The sequence below is a fragment of the Palaemon carinicauda genome, chromosome 22, assembly GCF_036898095.1.
Source record: "Palaemon carinicauda isolate YSFRI2023 chromosome 22, ASM3689809v2, whole genome shotgun sequence".
Lineage (NCBI taxonomy): Eukaryota > Metazoa > Arthropoda > Malacostraca > Decapoda > Palaemonidae > Palaemon > Palaemon carinicauda.
The window spans coordinates 65,858,479-65,874,139 of record NC_090746.1 but is presented as its reverse complement, the minus strand read 5'-3'; the positions used below and the strand labels follow the sequence as shown (position 1 = coordinate 65,874,139).

The following is a 15,661-nucleotide window of genomic DNA, read 5'->3' as shown; positions in this document are numbered from 1 at the left end:
ATATATAATCACTCTCTATATTAACGACTAACTATAGTAAAGTACAGTATATGTTTTTTTAACTATATTGATTAACAAAGTTTAAAAACAAATAAAAGGATTAAAAAATTTTAAGTTTGAATGACTGAAAATAAAGTTCCCTCTAATAGAAAATATTATAAAATATGACAAATTCGGAGATAATTTGTATTTTTCCTAACCATACAAACCTTAGCTATTTACATTGGGTTTACCTTTCGGTGTAGCTAAAATGGCGAGCCATTAGAATTTAACGAGGGTGTATTACCCCCGCGCTAGTTAGCAGGGGTGAACTGCTTCACTTCACTTAGAGGTAGGACTTGCCTTGGGGGACAGGGCTGGCAGGCAAATATGTGTAAATAGCTAAGGTTTGTATGGTTAGGAAAAATACAAATTATCTCCGAATTTGTCATTTGTTTCGTAACCGAAATACAAACCACGCTATTTACATTGGGTGACTTACCCCTTAGGAAGGGTGGAAAGTCCCCAGCCATACTGGCTTTGGCTTTACCCGGGGACTCAGAATCCGAGTGAGTCGCACTCGAGAAAAGGAGTCCCTGCACCTCACAAGTTCCTTGCTCCGCAAGAAGTGTGACCCGTCCTAGGCAGTTGACCTGGAGTTCCAGAAGGAACCCTGGGTTAGGACGTTCCCAATACCACCTCGTCAGGGTATGGGGGACGCGACAGTATTGACTCAATACTCGGAACACAAGGAAGCATGGTTTACCTGCAGAGGTTTGAGGTCAGCTATGCAGAGACCAGGATGCTGCTTCCCCAGTAGAGGGGACGATGAAGAAAGAAGTAAGGGCCAGACATACTTCTTTCGTTCATGCAGACTAAAACCTGATAACAATGCCCTCAACCTTCTGCCACCTGTCCAAAAAGGCGCCTGAGGTTAGACCAGCTGTTGTGTAGCCACCACAGAGCGATAGAAACATATCGATACTCCTGTGGGTCACGTCCTGCAGGAAGCGGGCTGAGAAGGTCATTAGATGCTTCCAGACTCCAGCTTGTAGCACCTGCGTCACAGAGTAGTTCTACTCGAAGGTGAGGGACGTTGCGATGTATCCGACATCGTGCTGTAGGGCGACGTGACGGGGGAGGGTCTGGATTCAGGTCGAGATGAATGTCCTTGAGTTCGAGCTGAAGAGGTATACTGGTGACTCTCCCCTGTGTCCTTCCTGTGCTCCCAACCCGGCTGCACGTGAGGACAAACTGCAGCTGTTCTCAAAGATAACCCCTCGATTCCTTTACTGGCAAGAAGGAGAAGGTTTGGGTCATCTGATACAGAATGGTGACTCAAAATCTTGAAGGAGTTGGACCGAAGGGCCGGGACCCCAAAATTCTGAGTCTAGCAAACAACTCAGGAGCGAACCTGAATGTTGCCTTCTCCTATTCTCTAGAAAGGGCGGAGTTGTACGAGACCAAGAAGATTGCTTACACACTGGCCGAGGCCAGAGTGAGCAGGAGCACCGTCCCCCAAGACGGAATACGATCAGAGGCCTGACGTAATGGTTCTTGAGAAGATCTCTTAAGGGACTAAAGAGTCCGAACCATGCTACATGGAGGAGGTCTCACTCTGACTGGGGGCAGGGACGTTTGCAGCTTCGCATGAGCGGAGAAAGGTCCAGCGGGAAGGAAAAAGTCTATTCCTTTCAGCTTGAAAGCCAGGGAAAGGCTGAGCGACAGGCTTCACTGCCGAGAGCGGCAAGGAGTTTCCTCCCGCCGAAAAGCAATAACTCCATTATTGCTGGAGAAGAGGCCTCAAGGGAAGAGGTATCTCTCCCACGACTCCAACCACCGAAGACACTCCACTTCGCCTGGAAGACCCCTGCGGATGACTATCGCAGGTGACGCGACCTCCGCTCCGCGACTGTAGCGGGTTGTCTCTTCTTGAGGAGGCGGCGTAGTGTCTCCAGGCGTGAAGCCGAAGCGATGCAACGGCTCGTGAAAGATGTTTTAGTGTGGTTGTTTGAGTAGCCTGTGCCGTGGGAGAAGCTCTCCCGGGAGTTCCGTCAGGGGAAGCAGAGGGTCCGGAAACCGTTTCGCGAATAGTCACAGTGGAGCTCTCAGGGCCATCGAAAGGTTGACAGACAACCTATTCTTGTTGAGACCCATTCTCAACAGACAACAATGGTGGGAAGACGCAGGCGTCGATGTTGTCCCACCATCACCGGAAAGCATCTTGCCAAAGAGTCTAGGGGTCTGAGACTGGGGGGAAGAACAGCGGAAGCTTGAAGTTCCAGGCTGTCGCGATCAGGCCCCCCAGGCCAGGACTTGCTGGTTACTAAAGGCCAAAGACCCCCAGGTACTCTCTATCTGCGAGGCTCTGCTCAGATAGTCGGAGAGAACATTCCTCTGCCCGGAATGAGCGAGCCGATAGTGGTATTGAGAGGACCTCGGATCATCTAAGTATCTCTACTGCAAGATGCGAAGGTATGAAAATGCGTCCCTCGCTGGTTGGAATACGCCAGTACCATGAAGTCGTCGCGCACGGAGCGATTCGGCAGGAACTGTAGGATCTGTAGAGGGGCCAGACTACGGCCCCTAAGCCTGCCTGAATGATGGAGAGGTATCCTTCAGGTCCTGACCATAGGCCTGAACCGGAACATGCCCCCCCCCCCCTCTTTTCTTTGACGAGTTCGAGAACAGCATCAAAATGTGGGGAAAGAACGAGAATATCCACTCCCATCAAGAGGTTCCATAGGTCAACACCCATTGCAGGTCTAACTATGGGACCAGAAAGTCTGGTTAATCGTCGCTTTGATACCACCGGAATTTGGGCCGCCTCACAGGGAACTTATCCTGAGGCGACCGTTCGGGACTTTAGACGGGTCAATGAGGAAAAGAGACCCAGGAAACGTTCCAAGGTAGGGCTGAAAGCTCTGCTTGACTGAGAACAGGTACTGTGACTCTCCTCAGCCTTGCCACAGTCAACTGAAGGGAAGGCTTGGAGAAGGGGGCAACAGCATCTGGCGTCCCCAGGCGGTCACCCATCCAAGTACTGACCAGACTCAACGTTGCTTAACTTCGCTGATCGGACGAGAAGCGGGGTTTTCAACGTGGTAAGGCCGTTGACTCAATATCATGGCTAGATACTTCAGATGTTGAGGCAGAAGTAGAGAAGGCTCCTAGCAAATTACCATGATCCCTCACTCATGGCAAGGACCCGGAAGCTTGTCCCGGCGTTGAAGAAGGTCAAACCCGAGCCTACCGGAGTTGACCAGACCTCCAAAAGGCGAAGGAGGCGGAAGCCTGCTCCTGAGCGACCATGAGGAAAGCAGGGAGAGTTCTCTGGGGAAAAACCTGCGATGCCGCAGCGGGATAGCCACACTGCATCTTAAGCAGGAACACCTGTAGTCTAGGCTGAATTCCAAGAGCTTCCTGGAAGATGGATGGAATGGAAACTGGAAGTACCCGTCTTTCCGATCCAGGGCCTAAGAGTCCTGCCGCCTCGTTACCAGTCTAATCGATTCTGCTGTTCTACGCTGGACGGAGTTTGTTCGAGAAACTTGATCAGAGCTGAGAGGTCAACGACGGAACTCCCGTCTCAGATGCTTTCCTACGAGAAAGGATCGACTGAAGTAGCTGGGGGGAGAAGCTGTCGACGACCCTATGGAGGACCTTCTACTAAGGCATGGATCATTCTGCCCAAACGGGCAAAACTCTTGCCAACCCCATGGCATAGAGGTTCAGTGACACTGAATTCGCTGACAGAGACGGAGAGATGGTAAGAGCGAGGCGCGATATCCTTGGCTGACCACGGAGATCGTGCAGGAATCGGCATTGGGAAGCTGTTATCCGGATGAGTAACCTTAGGCATCCTCCCAGCGTGAGACCTGCAAGGGGGGATTGCCAATCCTAGAGTTTGTGAACTCTGCCGCTCCCTCTAGGATCATGGCCCCCCCCCGGGAGAGCCTCCCGTGCTACCTGTCCCTGACAGGAGGGGACTGCTATTGGACACCCTGTCTTAGCTGGTCTGATAACTTAGGCCGACGAGGCTGAAAAAAGAGGCGCTGGAGGCCTGCAGGGTCTGGAAGAAAGCGCCTTGGAGGAGTGAAAACGGAAGTCGACTTCCTCCGCACAACCGCTGTCCATGTCTCAGTCCTTGGGCACAAACAAGCTCTTCCCAAGGATGGAAGTGTGTCTGAGCTTGTTGACATCCACGGATGAGACACCCGAGAGGAAGCCCTCGGTCACTGCGTCTAGATGGTCCAACATCGAGTTTGCAAGCAAGTTCGAAACTTGGCGACGAAACGCCAAGGTGCTTGAGCCCGAGAGGAGGAAAGTACCCATGATTTTCCTGGAGCTTCCTTGTACAAAACCTCGGGTCGCAACCGAGGAGGGAAAGGACCTGGTAAGCCCCTTCCACGAGATGGAGAAGAGGAAGGGCTAAACCAGTCACTCCTTGCCCGACGGAGAAACCTCGAATGGAAAGCTCCCTGGCTAGACCCTTCCAGGGAATGACGAGGAAGGGCTAACCCAGATTCTGGAAAGAAGAATGTTGCTCAGACCTCCCTGAAGATTCTTCCTGCTCTTGCATGTGCCATGCTCTGCGTTTACGGGGTGAAGACCGTCTTCTGGAAATACGCTCCAGAAGACTCGCCAGGCTGGCCATTTTGCGAAACCCCGACGGGAAACGCGGGTCGCAATCGCCCTGGCGCTCGCGCGATGGTAAATCAATGGTTTGCGCGTGGCCGAGCATGGAAGCGCCCATGAGCGGGCACGCAGGAGTGCAGACGAATGTGCGCGAGGGAGCGCAGAAGGAGGGCGAGCGTGGTAAGAAGGGCGAGAGCTAGTGGTCGGAATCCGAAAGTTCACAGGCGAGCGATGACCCGTAGGTGAGCCATGGATACTGCAGGAATCGAGCCGGCGTTCGCGCGACGGAACACCGTCGGTCCGGGCGACGGAACACCGTCGGTCCGGGCGACGGAACACCGTCGGTCCGGGCGACGGAACACCGTCGGTCCGGGCGACGGAACACCGTCGGTCCGGGCGACGGAACACCGTCGGTCCGGGCGACGGAACACCGTCGGTCCGGGCGACGGAACACCGTCGGTCCGGGCGACGGATCACCGTCGGTCCGGGCGACGGAACACCGTCGGTCCGGGCGACGGAACACCGTCGGTCCGGGCGACGGAACACCGTCGGTCCGGGCGACGGAACACCGTCGGTCCGGGCGACGGAACACCGTCGGTCCGGGCGACGGAACACCGTCGGTCCGGGCGACGGAACACCGTCGGTCCGGGCGACGGAACACCGTCGGTCCGCGCGACGGAACACCGTCGGTCCGCGCGACGGAACACCGTCGGTCCGCGCGACGGAACACCGTTGGTTCGTGCGCGGGCGAACATTGGAGCGCATGTGCGCGGGCGCGCGGGTGAGCGCAGGCGGGCGATGGCGCGTTGACGAGCGATGGCGCGTCTTGGCGAGCGATGGCCCATAGGCGAGTGAAGGTGCGTTGGCAAGCGATGGCGCGTCGGCAAGCGATGGCGCGTCGGCAAGCGATGGCGCGTTGGCGAGCGGTGGTGCGTTAACAAAACGCTAGCCCGCAGGCGAAGAATCGCGCGGGCGCGTAGGCAATCGCTGACGCATAAGAGACTAGGGATGGTTAGCATGCATCGCTCTAAACAGAAGGCGCGCAGGTGCATCAGGAAGGTGAGCGCTGAAGCGAGCTGTCAATCAGGCAATCCTGGACGGTCAGGAAAAACTGTTGGCGCCCATTGGTGCGTGGCAGGAAAGGGTGCGCAGATGTGCGCTAGCGATTGAAGAAAGCTGGCGCACAGAAGGACAGAAGTAAAGGTGAGCGCTGGCGAGCAGGAGGAAGATCTACGGCAAGACTCAGCTACCGGAAATCGTGGTCCACAGCAGGCGAACGCTAGATTGCTACTGATGGTGTCCAGGGGACCTGTAACGCGTGGAAGATCGATGGCGATAGTTGACGCGCAGGAGATCGCTGACGAGCAGGCGAACGTTGACGCGTCAGTGGTCGCTGGCGAGCAGAAGGGCGACGCGTGGAATCCTGAGCGCGAATCAGGAACTGGAAGCGCAGGTGCGCTCTGACCGCAGGGCGCACAACAGGAACAACAGCAGTGGGCGATGATCATCAGGAGAGCGCCGACGAACAGGAGCACGCTGGCGAACAGGAGAGCGCTGGCGAACAGGAGAGCGCTGGCGAACAGGAGAGCGCTAGCGATCAGGAGAACGCTGACGAGCAGGAGAGCGCCTGTGCGCTAACACTGCAGAAGGGCGCGCAGGGGAACCCTGACATGCAAGGGAAGCACCCCCGTGGGAGGCAAGCCTTTGCCCCGAAGGGACCGTTGTCCGTCGGAAGACGAGGTCAGACTGCTGTCCATCTGCACCAGGGGCGGAAGGTCAAGAAGGCGTTGGAGATCGATCCCCGGAGAGATCTAAAGAGGAGGGAGCTGCAGGCTGCATACGGAGATTCAAAAAGGCGCCTCTTAGCACCCTTATAGGGAGATGGGAGGCCCTAACGACGTAGCGGACGGTGAGCCTTACGGCGAAGGCGGCCAACAGCAACAACAGCAGAAGAGTCCTCCGAAGAGGAGTCTCTATGAGTGTACTCTCTCGCGAACGAAAGAGAAACACTTCGTAGAAGAGACGGGTCAGCCAGTGACTTATGCAGGTGCGACCGCTCAGCACCAAGAGCATAGTCGCACGAAAAAAAAGGCAAGAGAAGAACCCCCCAAAGGGGAAAAACTCAAGCCTGGACAGGAAAACTTCCCTCGGAAGGAAAGTTACCCACCCAAGGAGGCGAGCCTCCTGAGTGTTCTAAAATGAACTGGAGAGCCGTCAATAGTCACGGGAGTACTTCCAGGAGAAGGAGACACGCCCCTGACGAAGGTCTATAGGGGAGGCAGCAACAGCCAAATCCCCAGGCCTCAACAAGACAGCTCACTCCGTTGTCACATTACAGAAACGAACTAGATCGGTAACTGTGAAAAATAAAAACAAAAATCATTAGTTAACATTCATTCCCCCGGGAAGGCTCCGTAGAGGAATCCCGAGGGAAAGGAAAACAAGAATTACACAACAGGCACGTGCCCTCATAACCACTTACACTCACGGAAGGAGAGCTGTAACCAACACAGAATTATAACAATTATAATTATGTAACTATGTAACTATGTAATTATGTAATTTAAAAATGAATGAACACTAAAGAAAGAACGAAAACCCCGAAAGGAATCGTTCTACAAAAGCTGAAAAAATGTTATTTTCATTAGTAAAATAAATTTTTGAATATACTTACCCGATAATCATGTAGCTGTCAACTCTGTTGCCGACAGAAATCTACGGTCGGGATACGCCAGCGATCGCTATACAGGTGGGGGTGAACACCACAGCGCCATCTGTGGTCAGGTACTCTAGTACTTCTTGTCAACACCACCTCAATTTTTTCCTCGGTCCACTGGTTCTCTATGGGGAGGAAGGGTGGGTCAATTAAATCATGATTATCGGGTAAGTATATTCAAAAATTTATTTTACTAATGAAAATAACATTTTTCAATATTAATCTTACCCGATAATCATGTAGCTGATTCACACCCAGGGTGGTGGGTGGAGACCAGCATACATGTTAACACAGAAGCTAAGTATCCCGTATTTTATTTTATTAGTTATTCAAAAATAACATAAAATAAATAAGTACCTGGTAAGGAAGACGACTTGAACCGTTACTCTGCCTTTATTAAGTACGTCTTTCTTACTGAGCGTAGCGGTCCTCTTAGGATGCTGAACGACTCTTAGGTGCTGAAGTATAAAGGGCTGCAACCCATACTAAAGGACCTCATCACAACCTTTAACCTCGGCGCTTCTCAAGAAAGAATTGACCACCCGCCAAATCAACAAGGATGTGGAAGGCTTCTTAGCCGACCGTACAACCCATAAAAAGTATTCAAGAGAAAGGTTAAAAAGGTTATGGGATTATGGGAATGTAGTGGCTGAGCCCCCGCCTACTACTGCATTCGTTGCTACGAATGGTCCCAGGGTGTAGCAGTTCTCGTAAAGAGACTGGACATCTTTGAGATAGAATGATGCGAACACTGACTTGCTTCTCCAATAGGTTGCATCCATAACACTCTGCAGAGAACGGTTCTGTTTGAGGGCCACTGAAGTAGCCACAGCTCTCACTTCATGTGTCCTTACCTTCAGCAAAGCAAGGTCTTCTTCCTTCAGATGAGAATGTGCTTCCCTAATCAGGAGCCTGAATAGGTAAGAAACTGAGTTCTTAGACCTTGGAAGAGAAGGCTTCTTGATAGCCCACCATAAGGCTTCTGATTGTCCTCGTAAAGGTTATGACCTTTATAGATAGTCCTTAAGAGCTCTAACTGGGCAAAGTACTCTCTCCAGTTCGTCCCCCACCAAGTTGGACAGGCTTGGGATCTCGAACGACTTAGGCCAAGGACGTGAAGGAAGCTCGTTTTAGCAAAAAACCGAGCTGCAAGGAACATGTAGCCGTTTCAGATGTGAAAACTATGTTCCTGCTGAAGGCATGGATCTCACTTACTCTTTTAGCTGTTGTCAAGCACACGAGGAAAAGAGTTTTTAATGTGAGGTCCTTAAAAGAGGCTGATTGGAGAGGTTCAAATCTTGATGACATAAGGAACCTTAGGACCACGTCTAGATTCCAGCCTGGAGTGGACAACCGACGTTCCTTTGAGGTCTTAAAAGACCTAAGGAGGTCCTGTAGATCTTTGTTGGTGGAAAGATCCAAGCCTCTGTGGCGGAAAACCGCTGCCAACATACTTCTGTAACCCTTAATCGTAGGAGCTGAAAGGGATCTTACGTTCCTTAGATGTAACAGGAAGTCAGCAATCTGGGTTACAGTGGTACTGGATGAGGAAACTGCATTGGCCATGTACCAGCTTCGGAAGACTTCCCCTTTAGACTGATAGACTCTGAGAGTGGATGTCCTCCTTGCTCTGGCAATCGCTCTGGCTGCCTCCTTCGAAAAGCCCCTAGCTCTTGAGAGTCTTTCGAAAGTCTGAAGGCAGTCAGACGAAGAGCGTGGAGGTTTGGATGTACCTTCTTTACGTGAGGTAGACGTAGAAGGTCCACTCCTAGAGGAAGAGTCCTGGGAATGTCGACCAGCCATTGCAGTACCTCTATGAACCATTCTCTCGCGGGCCAGAGCGGAGCCAACCAACGTCAGCCGTGTCCCTTTGCGAGAGGCGAACTTCTGAAGTACCCTGTTGACAATCTTGAACGGCGGGAATGCATACAGGTCGAGATGGGACCAATCCAGCAGAAAAGCATCCATGTGAACTGCTGCTGGGTCTGGAATCGGAGAACAATACAACGGGAGCCTCTAGGTTATCGAGGTAGCGAACAGATCTATGGTTGGCTGACCCCACAGGGCCCAAAGTCTGCTGCAAACATTCTTGTGAAGGGTCCACTCTGTGGGGATGACCTGACCCTTCCGGCTAAGGCGATCTGCCATGACATTCATATCGCCCTGAATGAACCTCGTTACCAGCGTGAGCTTTCGATCTTTTAACCAGATGAGGAGGTCCCTTGCGATCTAGAACAACTTCCACGAATGAGTCCCTCCCTGCTTGGAGATGTAAGCCAAGGCTGTGGTGTTGTCAGAGTCCACCTCCACCACCTTGTTAAGCTGGAGGGACTTGAAGTTTATCAAGGTCAGATGAACCGCCAACAGCTCCTTGCAATAGATGTGAAGTGTCCTTAGCTCCTGATTCCATGTTCCCGAGCATTCCTGTCCGTCCAAAGTCGCACCCCAGCCCGTGTCTGATGCGTCAGAGAAGAGACGGCGGTCGGGTTTCTGAACAGCCAAAGGTAGACTTCCTTGAGAAGAAAGCTGTTCTTTCACCACGTGAGAGTAGACCTCCTCTCTTCGGAAACAGGAACTGAGATCGTCTCTAGCGTCATGTCCTTTATCCAGTGAGCCGCTAGATGATACTGAAGGGGGGGAGGTGGGGTCTCCCTAACTCGATGAACAGTGCCAGCGATGAAAGTGTCCCTGTTAGACTCATCCACTACCTGACTGAGCATCGGTTCCTTCTCAGCATGCTCTGGATGCAATCTAGGGCTTAGTATATCTTTGGGGCCGACGGAAAAGCCCGAAAAGCTCGACTCTGAAGATCCATACCCAGGTAGACAATGGTCTGGGATGGGACGAGCTGGGACTCCTCAAAATTGACCAGGAGGCCCAGTTCCTTGGTCAGATCCATAGTCCATCTGAGAATCTCCAGACAGCGACGACTTGTGGGAGCTCTTAAAAGCTAGTCGTCTGACGGAGCCGGACACAAGATCATGGTACTGCTGCACAGTCTGTGAACTGTCAACCATGGGGAAACGAGGAAGTACAGTGACAACCCGAAGCTGTCTAGACTGTCTGGGTCGTACAGACAACTCCTTATCGGGTTGCTGAGGTTGCCGCACTGCGTCACAACAAGACACTTCTGCTGGTTGTTGAACGTCTTCCCAGTGACACACTGACTCCGTAAACAAAAAATCCTCTAACAAGGACTAAGCTTGGACTGCATGTCTTGCAACACAGCTCAAGGTCTATGGGAGCAGGTGTGGTAACAGACGGGGTTAGCGACTGAAGTGGAACCATTACCCTCCCTGGAAGCATGCTATGCTTAAATAAAAGTCCATAGGAGGCTAAGCAGCTAAAGGCTCCTCTCCAAATGACAGAGTCCTCAAGGGAAAATCAGAAGGAGGGAGAATAGCACTTTCTCATCTACAAGAACCATATCCGAGAAAAGCTAAGTTCTCTCAGTGAGGGTTTCACTGGTGCAAAAGCAGCAGACTAGAAGGCAACGTTATGAAACTGCTTGACAGTCTAGTGAGTTGGCAACAACCAAAGATGTGTGACTGAGAAGCATGCGGTAAGGTATGCAGAGCATGCTGTATGTAGAGCATGCTGTAAGGTAAGCAGAGCATGTTGCATGGCGTGCGGCTTATGCTGCATGGGATGAGGCTCATGCTGCATGGGATGAGGCTCATGCTGCATGGTATGAGACTCATGCTGCACTGCAAGGGATGAGGCTTATGCCGCATGCATTGTATGAGGCTCCTGCCTCATGGGTTGAGGCGGTTGCCGCATAGCATGAGGCCTTTGCCTCATGGTTTGAGGAGGATGCCGCATAGCATGAGGCTCCTCATAAGCATGAGGCTGCCTCATGGGTAGAGGAGGATTTCTTAAAGAAATCTGAACCTGACACTAATCTAGCTGTCCGAGGATTTACCTGGTGAGACCTCAGTCTCTTTACCAGCGAGTTTTACCAGATTTCCCCGGGCCACCACGTGACACAATTGGTAGTAATTCATTCAAATTACCCCTAATTAGTCAATATGGATAAATATCAACACAACATCGTGTTCAAATAGAAATAAATTTCTACCTCATACTTGGGATCGAACGCTAGCCCCTTCTAATGAAAGGCCAGGTCGAAACCAACCATGCCACGAGAGCCCATTCAAGAGTTGAGGTTCTTGCCTCAAGAGTGGAGGTGGCTGCCGCAAGAGTTGAGGTTGCTGCCTCAAGGATGGTGGAGGTTGCCGCAACGCAAGAGGTTGCTGCATAGCGCTGGTATCTGGCAACTCCCAATGCGGCAGCTCACGCGTGGAGGTAGGTTGAGGAACCTCAACATCATACGTCTGGCAGGGTGGACTGCGCAGAGGTGGAGTTGAGGTTGCTGCCTCGAGGATGGTGGAGGTTGTCGCACCGCAAGAGGTAGCTGCCTCGAGGATGGAGGAGGTAGTCGCAACGCATGAGGCTCCTACCTCAAGGGTAAAGGAGGTTGCTGCAAAGCATAAGGCTCCTGCCTCAAGTGTTGAGGAGGTTGCCGCGTGGCAAGAGGCTCCTGCCTCAAGGAAAGTGGAGGTTGCTGCACAGAGCTGGTATCTGGCAACTCCCAATGCGGCAGCTCACGCATGGAGGTAGCTTGAGGAACCTCAACATCATACGTCTGGCAGGCTGGACTGCGTAGAGGTGGAGGAGCGCTCGCAGGAGGAGGTGTGTTAACCTTCTCTGCCTGAAACTCCTGCATCAACACCGCAAGCTGAGACTGCATTGTCAGCAGCATAGACCACTAGAGTTTAAGAAAGACAACAACAAATGGAGCTACTGTCCGTTGAAACTGAGGGTCTAAAACAGCTGGTGCGGCAACAGACGGAGTTACTGTCTGTTGCGATACCACCTTGCCTCTCTGGGAGGTGTGCAGTTGTCGTACTGCAGCAAGTCCGAACTGACCCAGTGCTAATGGCACCACCTAGGAGTTGGACTTGCGCGGAAGGGACCGACTTGCACTTAAAAGCTGCAAGATTTGGTCCATGGTTTCTGCGAGAAACCTCTTCCGCAGACGAGGAATAAATGGGCTCTCTCGTCTTTGTGTGGGTGGGGTGATCACGTCGGCTACGTGAGTTGGTTACACCCGAAACCACGGAGGGAAACGTCTGTTCGTCGATCAAGGCCTGCTGAACCCATAAGTCCTTCGACATTACTTCTCCCCTTGGCTTGGGAGCTTGTAAGAGGTCCCAGACTAGGCGAACAACTGGCACGAACAGACGAACCCTCGAACGCAACACTGTAACACTTTGCGCTTATCACTTATCACTTTTGATTTTCTGTTTGCACTTATTTCACTGAACTCGAAACTTTAAGTGGTTTGTACCTGAAACACGCAATTCTATCCTTCATTAAAAGTTAGTAATTGCGAAAACAGTATTACAATGTAACAGAAAAACATAATGAAAGATAAATAATTCAGTGGCTGGAAAAGAGATTAAACACTAGACCAAATAAACTACGTTTAAAATCTCTCACCGCATAAAGTCTGAGAACAAGAATAAAACTCTAGAAACGTTTACCTTCTTCCCCTAAAGAGACTAGGGAGAAGAGCAAAAACGATAACAACGTTACCCGCTTGAACGAAACGTTTATCCTCCTCTCTCTCCCTCCGTCTCTATCTCTCTCTCTCTCTCTCTTGACTTAGCACCTGAGAGAAGAGCCCAATTATATATATCGTTAAAACATATTATTGTTAAAGGAAAAAAACTGAAAGGTTTCCCAAATAAAAAGTTCCTTTATTAGAATAGAACCATTTAAGCTAAGAAAGAATGAACAAAACGCTAGAATCGGTTTACTCTTACTGCAACGTGACACCGTGATAGACTCTCTCTCTATCGTAACGATAGAGCGCAAGTTGAACGTTCTGAACGTCAACAACTGCAGAGACAAAACAAAACGTTAGTTCAACTTTGAAAACAGTACAAGACTATCAAAGAAATTCTTCCAAAACCATTAAAATAGCATAATATGTTAACAGGTAAAACGAAATGACGGGCTCAAAGTTAATTAACTTCGGTTCCAAGAAAAGACCGCCTACTATTAGGAAAGGTCGAATATAAACAAATATAAAAATTAATTTTAATAAGTTTATAATAAAAGGAAGTTAATCAAAGAGGCCTATAAAAGGCGGAGAGATATAAAATAAATCTATAACTTTGTTAAGCAAAATTAAGAGAGTCTATACTCTCTTCGACACCAACACTTCCGTCTAAGGGAAGGGTCGGCCATTTAAAAGTGAAAGAGAGTTCATACTCTCTTCGTACCAAAATTAAATCAAAAATTAAATCAAATTAATTCCAAAAACTTGCTAAGCTAATGATATAGCTTCCTGAATAGCGAAGGCTAAACTCTAGAGCAAATACATCACCAAATCGTGAGCAATAACTCCAGAATCAACAGCGTATCCATGTAGGTCTAGCCGGAGGCACGACAGAGGAAAAATTGAGGTGGTGTTGACAAGAAGTACTAGAGTACCTGACCACAGATGGCGCTGTGGTGTTCACCCCCACCTGTATAGCGATCGCTGGCGTATCCCGACCGTAGATTTCTGTCGGCAACAGAGTTGACAGCTACATGATTATCGGGTAAGATTAATATTGAAAATTAACAAATACAATTAGATTCATAAACTAATTGAGACAAAACGTACGGCGTAGCAACCCCACCCACACGGGAAGGAAGCTACTCAGACGTAGTAAAAGTAACGTAGTAAAAGGGTGAACGACCTCAAAGAGAGAGAGAGAGAAAGACCGTGGTCAAACTCGATCGCGACCCATGAAATTACACCATGGTGGCCTAACTGCCGAGGGCTCCACGGAGATATCGTACACTACACACACAAGCACAAACTCTGACAAGGAAACTTACTGATTTCTATACTCAAATATATACATAAACACGAAAAAATGTTTACATATATATTGAGTAAAAGAAAAGTAAGTGATTAAGTAAAGACAAAACAAACAATGGCTGCCAAGCGAGGACAAAGACAGAGACGTCTGTCCATTGTCCGAGCCAAAAATTAAGTGAAGCAGTTCACCGGTGTGTGAGGGGGGAGGGGTAGCTAGCTACCACTCCCCTACCCCCCTGCTAACTAGCGCGGGGGTAATACACCCTCGTTAAATTCTAATGGCTCGCCATTTCAGCTAAGCCGAAAGGTAAACCCAATGTAAATAGCGTGGTTTGTATTTCGGTTACGGAACAATTATCATTTTGATCATCACTCAAATTTTAGCTTTAGAAATAAAAAGAGAAGATTTCTCTCTTTCTTTTCCCTCCAGATGATCATCCAGTGTGAGATTGCACTCACTATGAGAAGAAAAAACCAAGTCAACTAGTCTGTGAGCAGCCAAAAACTTTAGTGCGACATATCATCAAAGTCGTCAAAGACCTTCATCAACTGAAAATCTCTTGAAACAATTGTAAATGGGACCGGTAGAGGGGAGGATGTGTGACTTGCAGGTAAGATCAAAATAGTAAATTCCACTTTCAAAATTGTATTTGATTTGATGATTATTACCAGTGTCACATAATTCATTATTTACGGAGTTGGTAAAAGATAAAAACTTTTACAAAATATATATATGATATGATATGTCCCACCATATAAGATTTACTTGGTTTTGGGATGAATAAAGAGATCTTTAGCCATACTATTCATTAAGAAAAAAAACTTTCTTAAAGGAATAACCAAAGCTTTACGTCTCCCCTTAGATAATGAGGCCTGGACTCAGACATAACATACATACATATACCAAGGCACTTCCCCCAATTTTGGGGGGTAGCCGACATCAAACAATGAAACAAAAAGGGGGACCTCTCCCCTCTACATTCCTCTCAGCCTGACAAGGGACTCAACCGAGTTCGGCTGGTACTGCTAGGGTGCCACAGCCCACCCTCCCCCAATATCCACCACAGATGAAGCTTCATAACGCTGAATCCCCTACTGCTGCTGCCTCCGCGGTCATCTAAGGCACCGGAGGAAGCAGCGGGGGCAAAAACAATTAGAATAGCGCCAACTTATCCCTGCGTAACCCCCTCTCCTGTATTTACAATCCAGTGAGACATTAACGAAGTGGAGCTGGGGGGAGAGTGACTGCTCCCCGCACTCTAGTTTTGGGGTGTTTGAATGTGCGTGGATGTAGTACGATAGAGAGTAAAAGATGTGAGATTGGAAGTATGTTTAGGAACAGACATAACAAACTATGTAATTCCTACCTACACATTCAAAACTACTGATCAAAGCGTTAAAAAATTCCCAAGACTAAGAGCTATAAGGATAAACAAATCAACCATACAAAT

The 15,661-nt window shown here is 49.7% G+C and overlaps 1 protein-coding gene and 1 pseudogene across 1 annotated transcript in view; both read right to left on the bottom strand.

Annotated features, from left to right (window-relative positions):
• The window catches only part of Vps13 (vacuolar protein sorting 13C), a 469,226-nt gene that overhangs the window by 83,186 nt on the left and 370,379 nt on the right, over positions 1 to 15,661 (bottom strand). The window lies entirely within an intron of this gene.
• On the bottom strand, positions 2,979 to 3,097 carry LOC137616782 (5S ribosomal RNA; annotated as a pseudogene).